Source organism: Ruditapes philippinarum, unplaced genomic scaffold, assembly GCF_026571515.1.
Source record: "Ruditapes philippinarum isolate M1 unplaced genomic scaffold, ASM2657151v2 ctg7422_1_1_1_1, whole genome shotgun sequence".
In the NCBI taxonomy this organism is placed as follows: Eukaryota; Metazoa; Mollusca; class Bivalvia; order Venerida; family Veneridae; genus Ruditapes; species Ruditapes philippinarum.
Window position 1 is genome coordinate 46,950 of NW_026865413.1, and position 13,672 is coordinate 60,621.

Consider the following 13,672-nt stretch of genomic DNA (forward strand, 5'->3'; position numbering starts at 1 on the left):
CAATTTTATACAAATCTTTATTTAGTAAAGTTACACAATCATTCATACTATCAAATATAATCAAACAAAGTATTACAATTTCTATTTTAAAAAGGGAATGTCCACTCATTCCCAATTCACGTACCAATTATGGCCAAATTACACTACAAAAAGGATGCCCTTTTTACCATTTTTGAGAAAGAAAAGAACAAAGACAAGCAAAAAATCAACATAAATGTATTTGTATCTTTTAATTAACAGTGATTTAATTGACATAACTGTAAGTTAATTTGTTACGCCGGCTTAACAAAATAAAACAATCATTTTCATTACATGAAGAAAAATGTTACGCCGGCTTAACAAATTCTCAAATCCAAGTTGTATTACAGCACAAAATTTCAAACTGTAAGTTGAATTGTTACGCCGGCTTAACAAAATCAAAAAATCATTTTCATTAGATGAAGAAAAATGTTATGCCGGCTTAACAAATTCTCAAATCCAAGTTGTATTACAGCACAAAATTTCAAACTGTAAGTTGAATTGTTACGCCGGCTTAACAAAATCAAAAAATCATTTTCATTAGATGAAGAAAAATGTTACGCCGGCTTAACAAATTCTCAAATCCAAGTTGTATTACAGCACAAAATTTCAAACTGTAAGTTAATTTGTTACGCCAGCTTAACAAAATCAAAAAATCATTTTCATTAGATGAAGAAAAATGTTACGCCGGCTTAACAATTTCTCAAATCAAATAAATATTTCAAAGAAAATTTCAAACTGTGAGACAAACTGTTATGCCGGCTTAACAAAATGGAAAATAATTTAAATTGTAAGATAAATAATTTCCATTAGATGAAGAAAAATGTTACGCCGGCTTAACAAATTCTCAAATCCAAGTGGAATTACAGCACAAAATTTCAAACTGTAAGTTAATTTGTTACGCCGGCTTAACAAAATAAAAAAATCATTTTCATTAGATGAAGGAAAATGTTACGCCAGCTTAACAAATTCTCAAATCCAAGTGGAATTACAGCCTGTAAGTTAAATTGTTACGCCAGCTTAACAAAATCAAAAAAATATTTTCATTAGATGAAGAAAAATGTTACGCCGGCTTAACAAATTCTCAAATCAAATAAATATTACAAAGAAAATTTCAAACCGTGAGACAAATTGTTATGCCGGCTTAACAAAATGGAAAATAATTTTAATTGTAAGATAAATAATTTCCATTAGATGAAGAAAAATGTTACGCCGGCTTAACAAATTCTCAAATCCAAGTGGAATTACAGCACAAAATTTCAAAGTTAATTTGTTACGCCGGCTTAACAAAATAAAAAAATCATTTTCATTAGATGAAGAAAAATGTTACGCCGGCTTAACAAATTCTCAAATCCAAGTGGAATTACAGCACAAAATTTCAAACTGTAAGTTAATTTGTTACGCCGGCTTAACAAAAAAAAAAATCATTTTCATTAGATGAAGAAAAATGTTACGCCGGCTTAACAAATTCTCAAATCCAAGTTGTATTACAGCACAAAATTTCAAACTGTAAGTTAATTTGTTACGCCAGCTTAACAAAATCAAAAAATCATTTTCATTAGATGAAGAAAAATGTTACGCCAGCTTAACAAATTCTCAAATCCAAGTGGAATTACAGCACAAAATTTCAAACTGTAAGTTAAATTGTTACGCCAGCTTAACAAAATCAAAAAATCATTTTCATTAGATGAAGGAAAATGTTACGCCAGCTTAACAAATATTCAAATCCAAGTGGAAATTCACTTACATTACATGAAGAGAAATGTTATGCCGGCTTAACAATTTCTCATATACAAGTATTTGACTAAGAAGATCAAGAAAATTGTTATGCCGGCTTAACAAAATTAAAATTCATTTTCATTACATGAAGGAAAAATGTTATGCCGGCTTAACGAATTCTCATATCCAAGTATTTGACAAAGAAAATTTCAAACTATCAAATAAATTGTTAGGCCAGCTTAACAAAATTAAAATTCATTTTCATTACATGAAGAAAAATGTTACGCCGGCTTAACAATTTGTCATTTACAGGTATTTGACGAAGAAAATTTGAAACCTTCAGTTCAATTGTTACGCCAGCTTAACAAAATTAAAATTAATTTTCATTACGTGAAGAAAAATGTTATGCCGGCTTAACAATTTCTCATATCCAACTATTTGACTAAGGAAATTTTAAACTATCAGATCAATTGTTATGCCGGCTTAACAAATTTGAAATTCACTTACATTATGTGAAGAGAAATGTTACGCCGGCTTAACAATTTCTCATATCCAAGTATTTGACAAAAAAAGTTTCAAACTATCAGTTTAATTGTTATGCCGGCTTAACAAATTTGAAATTCACTTACATTACGTGAAGAGAAATGTTACGCCGGCTTAACAATTTCTCATATCCAAGTATTTGACAAAGAAAATTTCAAACTATCTGTCAATTGTTATGCCGGCTTAACAAATTTGAAATTCACTTACATTATGTGAAGAGAAATGTTACGCCGGCTTAACAATTTCTCATATCCAAGTATTTGACAAAGAAAATTTCAAACTATCAAATAAATTGTTATACCAGCTTTACAAACTTGAAATTCATATTCATAAGATGAAGAAAAATGTTATGCCGGCTAAACAGTTTCTCAATTTAAGTAGAAATATAGCAGATTTCAAATTAACTAATAAATTGTTCTGCAAGCTTAACAAAATTAAAATTCATTTTTGATAAGAACAAGAAAATTGTTATGCTGGCTTAACAAATTTGAAATTCACTTACATTCCATGAAGAAAAATGTTCCGCCAGCTTAACAATTTCTCAAATCTAAGCAGAATTCAATACAAAATTTCAAACTATTACTTAAATTGTTATGCCAGCTTACCAAATGTGTAATTTATTTTCATACGATGAAGAAAATGTTATGCCGGCTAAACAATTGCTGAATTTAAGTAGAAATATAGCAAAAACTTTCAAATTAACAGATAAAACTGTTATGCTGGCTCAATTACCACAATTAAAATTCAATTTCATTAAATCAATAAAAATGTTACGCCTGCTTAACAATTCAAAACAATGCAGAATTCAACACAAAATTTCAAACTATCAGTTAAATTGTTATGCAAGCTTAACAAACGTGAAATTTATTTTCATAAGATGAAGAAAAATGTTATGCCAGCTTAACAATTTCTCAATTTAAGTAGAAATAAGCAAAGACTTTCAGATTAACAGATAAATTCTTATATCCAAGTATATTTCAAATGAAAATTTCTAACTGATTATTTGTTATGCCAGCTCAACAAAGTAGAATTACAGCACACAATTTTAACTATCAAATACATTGTTATGCCAGCTAAACAGTTTAAATTCATTTTCAATCATTGAACGAAAATGTTGCACCAGCTTAACAGTTTCTCATATCCAAGAATATTTCCGAAATTCTGAAAATTTTAAACTCTAGATAAACAAGATATGTTTGTAAAACATGTATGCCCCCTATCGGCAGCCAATTAGTCATGTGATCAGGTTATTATGACTGACTGTTGACCTAGTGAACAAAAAATCAATAAGGGTTATCTACTGGTCATGACTAGTCACTAGGTTATAATCATTGTCACCGCATATGTTGTGTGCAGCAATTTTATGACAAATTTATTACAAATCTTATCAAATAATATACCGTATAAGTACTTTTTTCTGCGGGAACTTTATTTCTGCTATCTCTGCGGTTTATAAAGACACCGCAGATTTAAAAACCGCAGAAAATTAAGCCTTTCGCTATGTCTACATGTATGTCGGAATATGTCAACTACCTGTATGGTATAATTACATTGCCATGTACCGTTATCAGCTTTTGTAGATGGGAATAATTTTTCTTTATGTATCCGTCATGAATAAAATATGAGAAAAAAGTAACTTGACTTGTTCTTTTTGTTAAACAAAATATCATGTTTGTATGATTTTCGCTCACCCTAAGCTTGATTTATTTTTAAAATAAAACTATTATAGTTTGACGGGTGCAATAAACATACCCTTTTGTATTTGTACAATATATTGTGTCAACGTGCGATATTACCATTGTTTATTTTTCACACTTCATATTTATACACATGCAGTATTACAATTAATTGTTGTCATTGCACGTTGTTGATTTTTTTTATTTACGTTTTGTTTATTGCGTTCATTGAACGCCGCCTTTCCTTGTTGATCTTGTTTATCATATTTTATATACCGATACATGGTGATCACGATGCACACATTATAAGTCGTCTGCATGTTTATCGTAAGTAATGCACATGTTACATCAACATATCTTGAAATGTTGTCTGTTTGTATCGGTTAATTTTGTAAAAATATCTAAATTAAAACGCAGAAATAAAAAACATTAATGCGAGAATGATGACACCGCAGAAATAAGATACGCAGAAATTTAAAAACCCTTATTTTAACCAAAATCGCAGAATTTTAAGCCCGCAGAAATAAGTACTTATACGGTATGCATAATTTTTATGAATCATGTAGGCCTCATTAATGACAGCCAAGTTGTTATATTACATAAGACCTTCAAATGTCTATACAAAATGCATCTTTAGTTTAATATAAAGATATCAACCAAGGCAACTTGAGTTGTTGAGTTATTGGTCAGAAACCATCTTTAAGTACAATGTCACTATGACACTGACCCCCTGACCCCAAAATCAATAGGGGTCATCCACTGGCCAAGACCAATGCACCTACAAAGTTTGAGGGCCAGCAGATATGGGCTTGTCAAGTTATTGATAGAAAACCGTTTTGACATACTAGGTTAATCTTGACCTTGACCTTTATCCCCTTGACCCCAAAATCAATAGGGGTCATCTACTGGTCATGACCAATCATCATACCAAGTTTGAAGTTCCTAGGCCTAAGTGTTCTTTAGTTATTGATCGGTAACCGTTTTTACATACAAGGTCAATGTGACCTTTGACCCCTTGACCCCAAAATAAATAGGGGTCATCTAATGGTCATGAATAATCAATCATTAAAAAAAGTTTGAAGTTCCTAGGCCTAAGGGTTCTTTAGTTATCACTCGAAAACCAATTGGTCTATGGACTGACCGACAGACAAATGCAAAGCAATATACCCCCTCTTCTTTCAAGTGGGGGCATAATTATTAAGCCGGCTTTACAAAATTGAAATTCATTTTTTATTAGATGATGAACAATGGCACACTGGCTAAACTTTTTCTCAAATCGAAGTAGAAAAACAAAACAAAATTTCAAACTATCAGATAAATTGAAATTTATTTAATTTAATGAAGAAAAATGTTACTTCTCATATCCAAGAAATATTTCAAATGAAAAAATCACACTGACAGATAAAATGTTAAAGAAGAAAGATGTTATGCTGGCTTAACAATTTCTCACACTTCTTAGAGTTCAACAATAACCCAACAGTCAAATTGTTATGCCGGTTCAAGGTTAATAGATGCCACATTTGGCGCGTAAAAGAATCGTTATAATATTACAATAAGATAAAACGTCTTTTACTGTTTTACACCAAAAAATATGTGCATATGTATATAATAATAAATATTAATAAATTTTCAAAACTTAGTATAATTGTTATGCCCACTCAACATCATGTGACTAAGAAATCAAAATAGTTTGTCTGACCTCAACAATTTTAATACCTCAGTAATGACATTAATCTAAAAACAATCAGCTTTCTTAATTGTTATGCCGGCTCATTGTTACAGCAAAATAAACCAAATTTCATTCAATGAAAAAATGTAATGTTGGCTAAAAAATTCTCAGAGCCTAAGAAATGTACAAATGAACATTGCAAACAATCAGATCAATAGTTATGTTGGCTTATCATTAACAGAAAACTAACTAGTATAATATACTACTTAAGTTTTATGACAGTTTAACAGTGAATTTTAGTGTATGTACTTATACTGTGTCTAAAAGGGTGAAAATTCAAAAACTATATACTAGATTTTAGCATCTATGAAACAATTGCTTCAGGTTATGGATGCTTCACAAACATGCACACTTAAATTGTTGTTGATCAAAAAGGAATGTATGAGCACCCTATATATCATCTTCCAATATTAAAGATAATGGTCAATCAATAAACTATTTCTTCCAGAAGGGAATGTTGGTCACTCCGTCTTCAATTTCATACTGGACCCTGGCACCTGCATTACAAATAAATAGCAGAGGTAAATTAACAAAGAATATGTTTATTGGCAAACTTCTTAAAAAATGAGGTTTCTTCAGCTGCTTGACTAGAGGGAATAATTGAATTGTTAAAATAGGCAGTATTTCAAGAAATGATAAAACAAACAGAATTTATTCTATCACATAATCCATAATGCAGCAGTGTACAAAAACTATTTAATGAAGTGATATCATACAACATCAAGTGTGACAAGTTAAAGTTTGAACATGACATCATTTGTGTTACATACATAGCATTAAAGCATGTTCATATTAATATGACTCTTTTTAAATGTTAACTGTTATTTTGGACAGTCATGTGATATATAATATTCATGTAGATTTAATATTGAATTAGTTTGGTCTCCTTTTATTAAGAAAAATTATGCTGGATAAAGCAAGTCCTTCAAATACCCCCCCCCACAAAAAAAAACAAACAAACTGCATCTGGCACAGTAAACATCATCAGTTATTGCAGCAGGCATTTCTAAGCTTGTGCAGAAGATCTTGAGTTATGTAAATGTCCAAAATGAGCAATTACTTGCAAATAAATGCCAGAGTAAATTAATGTTTGCTTGCACAATGTGGCAGTCTTAGATTTTAACTGGCATTTTGCCAGTATGCAAGCTTAAGTTCGAACCCTGGCCTGAGATCCCTTGCCCCAGTACCCTATAGGGTAATTAGGGCTCTGTTAACAACAAGCAATTCATAATCATTGTAAAATTAATTGTTCTTACCAAACTTACTTCACCTATCCTAGAAATGTGGTTCTTAACACACAAAAAAGCTCAACTTTGCTCCTTTTTTGCATATATAACTGAACCTTCATCATCGAAAATATTGTGACTCAAGGACATCTCTTCCATGCATGCCAGAACTATCTAAAAATAAAATATAACTTGTTACAGCAACAAAAAAACTTAAACTAAAGGATGTATTGTACTTTACAAGCTAAATATTTTATCAATCTTTAGGACATGAAGTATAAAGAAATGGTTTACAATTCAAATTTAAAATAAATCACTGGGAGATCTATGCATTCACTCTATAGCTATCATTGAATACTTTTTTGATTGAGATTATTATAAAAAGTAACAAAATAATTATTCTAATGATTTTTTAAGAACTACATGATATTTTCCGACTAATAAACAGTTTAAATTGATTAATTCATATTAGCAACAGTTGTGCCAGTACATTTTCTGTGTAACGGTTTGTCAGAAAGAAAAAGCAGTCAGTTAAATGGGTCAATTTATAATCATTCACGCTTACTCAGTACCATGATATGATTCAAATCAAAGCAGTCAGTTAAATGGGTCAAATCATTCACGCTTACTCAGTACCATGATATGATTTAAATCAATCAATAGCAATGGCCAGCCGTATGGGCCCATATTACTAGCAAAAAGTTCTAGCCATAAGTCAGTCACGTATGACTAGCCTAAATGCACTGTTGAATCTTAAGTCTTACAGCATTTTTAAAATAAATAAACAATTATTATAATGAATATTTGCAAGCTTGTTTTTCTAAACAAAAATATTATTGAATATCATAACTTTATTAGGTAAATAAATTTTTGGCGTTTGATGAGCCAAAGTTGTTTTTGTTTTTTACCCTGAAAATCACAAATTTTAATGATTAAAGTCTGTGCGAAAATACGAAGAGAAATAAACGGAAACATTATTATTAAATCATTTCTATAGATAATATGTCTTTATGGTGTTGCAGCGCAGCTGTTTGTTTTTTTTTTACAGTAAATCAGAAAAGGCAGACATCTGAAATCAAATTCCAACAACTGAGAATGGAATTTACCTACACATTTTATAGAAATTTCAATTCAATTTAACATTCATGGTACATAGCATGGCCTAGTTACCCAAAGACACCCCAAGAGTACCCCAATACACCCCTGGACTACCCCAAGACACTTTAACTGACATGTTAATACTGTCTTAATTTTACAGGTTACTGTGCGATTGCATATGTACACATTGAATTATCTCCCTTCTGACAGGGATTTCATTAAGTTTCAAAATTTGGAAGTTAAGAGACTGCAAAATCTCTGATATTGGAAGTTACATTATATTGGTAAAGAAGAAAAAGTAATAGGTTTTGGAAGTCACAATCCAAAATCAAGGAGTAAATGACTCCCAAAACTTCCCTTAACGGAAACCCTGTTCTGAGAAAAGGAATATAACATGTACGTGCCAACAAAAAATTTACCTAATGGCACTGATTATAAACTAGAACTCGGAGGTCGGATGTGTTGCCTTGTGAACAATATAGCTGTCACTTAGGCATTTTCTTCTGCAAAAACTGCTCCTACATTATGGACATGCATGTACCTTTAACTTTGGTGACATTTGAACTGATTGTAACAATGTTACATCAGGGTTAATAAAACTGTTATATTATGAAAAATAAGAATACCATGCAAAATTTTTAAATTGACAGATCAAATGGAGTACTCTGTGATGGATTCTTAACAATAAAAAAAGCTAACATACCAAATTTAGAGTCAATCAAAATTAAAGTGACCAAGTTATGCACTGGAATTTTAGCCTATAAAGTAAGAAAATTAACAAAAAGTAATAATTCAAAAATTATGAAGTGCAGAGTACAAGTTCTTGTGCACTGCACTTCTTCTCAATGAGATCTATCATCCTATGAAGTTTCAAGTCCATAGCTTTTATAATTTATGAGAAATGGCCCGGAAAAAATAAAGTATGAAAATTAATAAAGGGTAATAACTAAGAAATCATGAAGTACAGAGTACCTGTTTTGTGCAGTGCACTTCATCTCAATGATACCTATCATCCTATGAAGTTTCATATCCATAATTTTTATAGTTAAGGAGAAATGCCTCGGACAAAAATAAAATATGAAAGTTAACAAAGGGCAATAACTCAAAAAATAAGAAATGCAGAGTATCGGTTCTTGTGCACCGCACTTCGGGTCATTATAAGAAGCATGCATACCAAGTTTTGAGTCCTGACTGACTTATGCTCTGGACAAACTTTAGGGAACGCGGACGTCGATGCCGACAATAATGGTAACCTCTATATGTCGCCTTTTTCAAGCTACACAAAAACTGTAATTCTTTTAAGTAAACATATCAAGTCTCAATGAAATAATCTATATCCGACATTGTTGCAATCGTTTTAACTGACGTTATTGTAAGATATATAAATATGTTTCTTTTTCTGCAAAAATGTTTACAACAATGAAATAAAGCCAAGGTTGTTTCGAATTCTTCTGTATCGCCACATTGCCATTTTATAAGTGACACATTTTTGATGCCTGATTATTAAATCGATCATTTTCTGTTTCATTGTAATATTAAATTTTTATTTCATCTGCCTCACATCATTTGATTAACATAGTCTTATTGTGTCAGTAAAGATGATTTATATCAAACTATTTTTTTTCCTATAAAGACTTAATCAATAAGTATTTTAATGATGAAAAAAGTCCATGCATAATTGATAATATTTGATGTATATAATTGCATTTTTAGGGGAAAATATACTTATTTTGGGCTAGGAGATACAGCCTTTATTCCGCTGTAAAATATATTGACCTATTCGAAAACCTAGCAGCTACGGTAAACACCATTTTCCGGTAGGTTACCGATTTAGCTCTGGGGAATTACACCAAATGAAACTACATAACATAATTACTAGATCTACATGATATTTCTAGTTTTCTATCATTATTTTACTGTTTAAAGGTAAAAAAAATTGATGTGTTTGAAAATTATCAATAATCCTGTAATGTAACTATTGCAATTTTATCAAAAAATAAATTGTTTATAATGAAATTCAATAAAATTAAAGCAGTCGTAGTGGCATCTCCCATTATAGAGATATTTTCTGTGTAAACTTGTGTATTTACTTTAAGACCTGAAAGATCTATCCGATATCTTGTCATAATATAAATGAACGAATATCATCCGTAAAATTATTTAGAAAAAATATATATATTAATTTTCATTCTTTGTGAAAATGTCAATTAAGATATCTAAGTTTTATCATTGCATCTTTTTGTTAGGCCTATTTGAAAAATGCTGTACTTAAAGACATACATGTGAACTCTCCCACTTTAAGCGGGAGACTCCCACTTTCTGCTGCCTTACTTTCAAAGATTTTTCTTAAAATAAGGGGTATTTTCACAAATTAAGAAATCTCCCTCTTTTTTTTATTTGTTTGGGTCGTCAGACCAAACAAATAATGGTAGCGAAATTTCAGAGCCTAATGTTGTTAATTGCAAAGGTTTGGACTTTACACCTCCTGGATGTGTAAAGTCCTGAAATCATTGCAAATGCCTAAAGTAGTCCACTTTTTTGAAGCGGTTACTTCCCTTTATATGTACACTAACGCCGAAAAATTCAGGGGAGATCAATGCATAAAGATTGTCAAATGACACAGACAGGCGCATTAATTTTCAAGCAAAGTAGTTCCCGAATGGTCGAAGATTTCTAATATTGTTTCATTCTTTATAGATATACATGCTTACAGTAAGCTCCATGATTATTTACATCGGTGTTAAACAACAGGTTTTAGCGTCGAAATAATAAGAACTACAAACCCTTATTTAGAATAATATGGTTTTCTTCAGGCCGTTAAAATATAACTTCACCGTGGCCGAGGAGTTTGCACGCTCGCTTATGAATCGAGAGGTCTGGAGTTCAAATCCCAGTTGAGGCAACTCATTTTTTTTTTAATTGTTTAAGTCAAATAAACATTGAATTGACTATCAGTGTTGCAATTAGTCATATAGCCAATATTTACTACAGTTAAGGCAATAGAAAATAAATTCCCAGATTCTCATCCCCGCCCGCCCAGCAAAAATTGCTCCGCCGAACGATTTTTATTTTCAAAAAAAAAAAAAAAAAAAAAAAAAAAAAAAGAAAGAAAGAAAAAGAATTAAGTATATATAAGTGTCATCTTATCTCATCATCTGTGCGGCCGAAAATCCGTCAGTCTCGGTCCTGGCTGTATAAAGATCGGATCATGCGGGCCGAGATGAAATTTCTTGCCGTGAAAAATCCTCGGGTCCAAATAAAATTTCTAAGAGCTAAAAATAACCTGTTTTGATAGTTAAAATGAAATGTGTTAAAGAACTTTAACTATATTGAAGTTTGAACCACAAAAGACTAATTTTGGACAAGTCAAATATTCAAATAAACAGCAGTTCATAAACAGCATCGGTAAATTTTGCCGTAAATTACAAATTTGGATTTAGTTTTTACAATGCCTTTTAAACTAGCGAATGAATAATCATTAAATATTTAATTTGATAAAATCAAAACCAACAACAACTAGAATTGTGAATGGTTATGCAGGATACAGACATTTTTTAATTTGTCATATATTTTCGCGATGCCGATTTTTATAATTAAAGTCACCAAAAGGACGCTTCGTTTTGTTAAAATATGTCCAATAACACTTTAAATATAGTTTATTAATTAAAAGTACTAACGGTATTGTTTACATTAGTTTAGAATGAGAAATTTGCCAGTATGTGTTGTACAATGAATATTTGCTTAAGGGAGGGGGGTGTGTGGAATCACAGATATATTATACAAGCTCCATGATGGATTTTATCAAGAAGAAACAGCAAAATTGGGAGTCTCAGGATTTTGAAAATCCTAGTGAGGACCCTGATTATTTCTATCGGCCGCATTTTGTTTTGTTTCTTCATTGAAAGCCACACTAAGAAAAGCCATCATTTTGACATTTACCCAGGTTGTTATCATATAATACTTAAAATGTCACGGCCTGAAATAATCATCTGAACCAAATATAAACAAAAGGGTGCCGATCCTTATGGCCTTAAAAATGAATTTTTGCATAGAATCTTCATGGTCAGCGTGCTGCTTGATTTTGTATGTAATCTTTATAATATCTAGTCATGGTATGAAAGTGAAAATAAGATTGCTTTTTAATATAATAGGTAAATCTCTGTACTTTCTTTGCCAATTTTTCAATAGCTTAGATGTTATTTTTGCAATGTAATATATAAATAGGATTGTCTTTTTGTGTAGCTTCATTGGTTGATTAATTAATTTACTTACGTAAAAGTACTATTGATCAGCATAGGCATAGTACATCTTTATTCAACTCCTTTATAAAATTAATATGTCTTATTTTGTAACAATACATGTAGATCTATATATTGTTGTTTTTTTTATTTTGTCCAAACATGTAAATAATATGAAAGGTTCAATAAAACAGCTAGATCATTACAATCAAGATATATTATCATGTTATCATGTTGCTTCTATTCTCAATCTGAATCTATATATCTTACATACACATAATATTAGAACCTATTATATAGAACAATTTCCCAAATATTGACCTTGTGTGTAAATCCAGACCGAGAATGGAAAATAAAAAATAAAAATTAAAATCCACCCACCCGCCCCATTTTTTCCCAAGATTTGGATGAGAATCTAGTTATTTATTTTCTATTGCCTAAAACACTGGAAAGCATTGGTGGCACTGTACAAAAGCAAATTGGCTTATAATCTCACAACCTTCACCTTTCTGACATTCTGAGACCCAAACAAATCCAGCGCCTTCAGTGCTTTGATTAATATAATGTCAGAACTTTCTTCTTTGTTTATAGAAAAATCTAAAATCTCCCTTTTTTTGAAGAAAAATCTACTGTATAATTAAATTGGCACTAATAAGTCTCTTTATTTTTCTTATTACCTCAAGGTTTAAATTCTATTATTTTTAATGTCTTATCCTGTATCCTATATCTGTTTCAATTCTTTAACCTCAAAGCTAGCTTAAGGTCTTCAGCGTACCCGTTTATATATATGACATGACGTGAACTTTAATGCCGCATCTGATGAAAAACAAAAATGTTAAAAAGCGGCTTATAAAGTTTTGGAAGCCAGAACTACCTCAAAGCCTTTTCCTTACTTTTCGCAGATCTTAGTACATAGTTTATATTACATAAAAACGTGGTACATCCAACAAATTTTGCAAAAAGCTTCCACTTACCTTTATTGCAGTCTACTGTATACTGAACTGAGTTCAACTGTACTGTAGATCTACTGTTGTTGTTAATTTTGTTTCTATCTTCAAAGACCTAACATTCCATTTTGCCATGACCACAACATTGCGGCGAATTTTATACACATCGTCCATTTTTATAACACGAAGCCTAATTATACAAATGATAACACGCTGATGCTGGTGGTCGATAAGTCCATTCATTTTGAAGGGTGTGTTTATCTAAAATTGCGTGTTTGCATGTAGTTTCATATTTAAATCTCTATCTGTATTTTCTACTGTATCTTTTACAATTTTCGAATTTCAATATTTCAATATCAGACTTAAATCAGTTAACCAGCACATGGAAGCGCGCTATGAAATACGCCCCTTGTATTTTAAATCCACTCGTCCGTGTAATTAGCATCTTCGTGTCGCAATCGTTAATCGGGTGACTCTA

General features: G+C 31.0%; 1 long non-coding RNA gene across 1 annotated transcript; it reads right to left on the bottom strand.

The window, feature by feature from the left end:
* Positions 1-6,001: 6,001 nt before the first annotated feature.
* On the bottom strand, positions 6,002-13,662 carry LOC132728926 (uncharacterized). The gene is made up of 3 exons (XR_009625546.1): positions 13,222-13,662; positions 6,942-7,085; positions 6,002-6,182 (listed from the first exon to the last, which is right to left on the bottom strand). It is a non-coding gene; the product is annotated as an uncharacterized LOC132728926 (long non-coding RNA).
* Between the last annotated feature and the right edge of the window lie 10 nt (positions 13,663-13,672).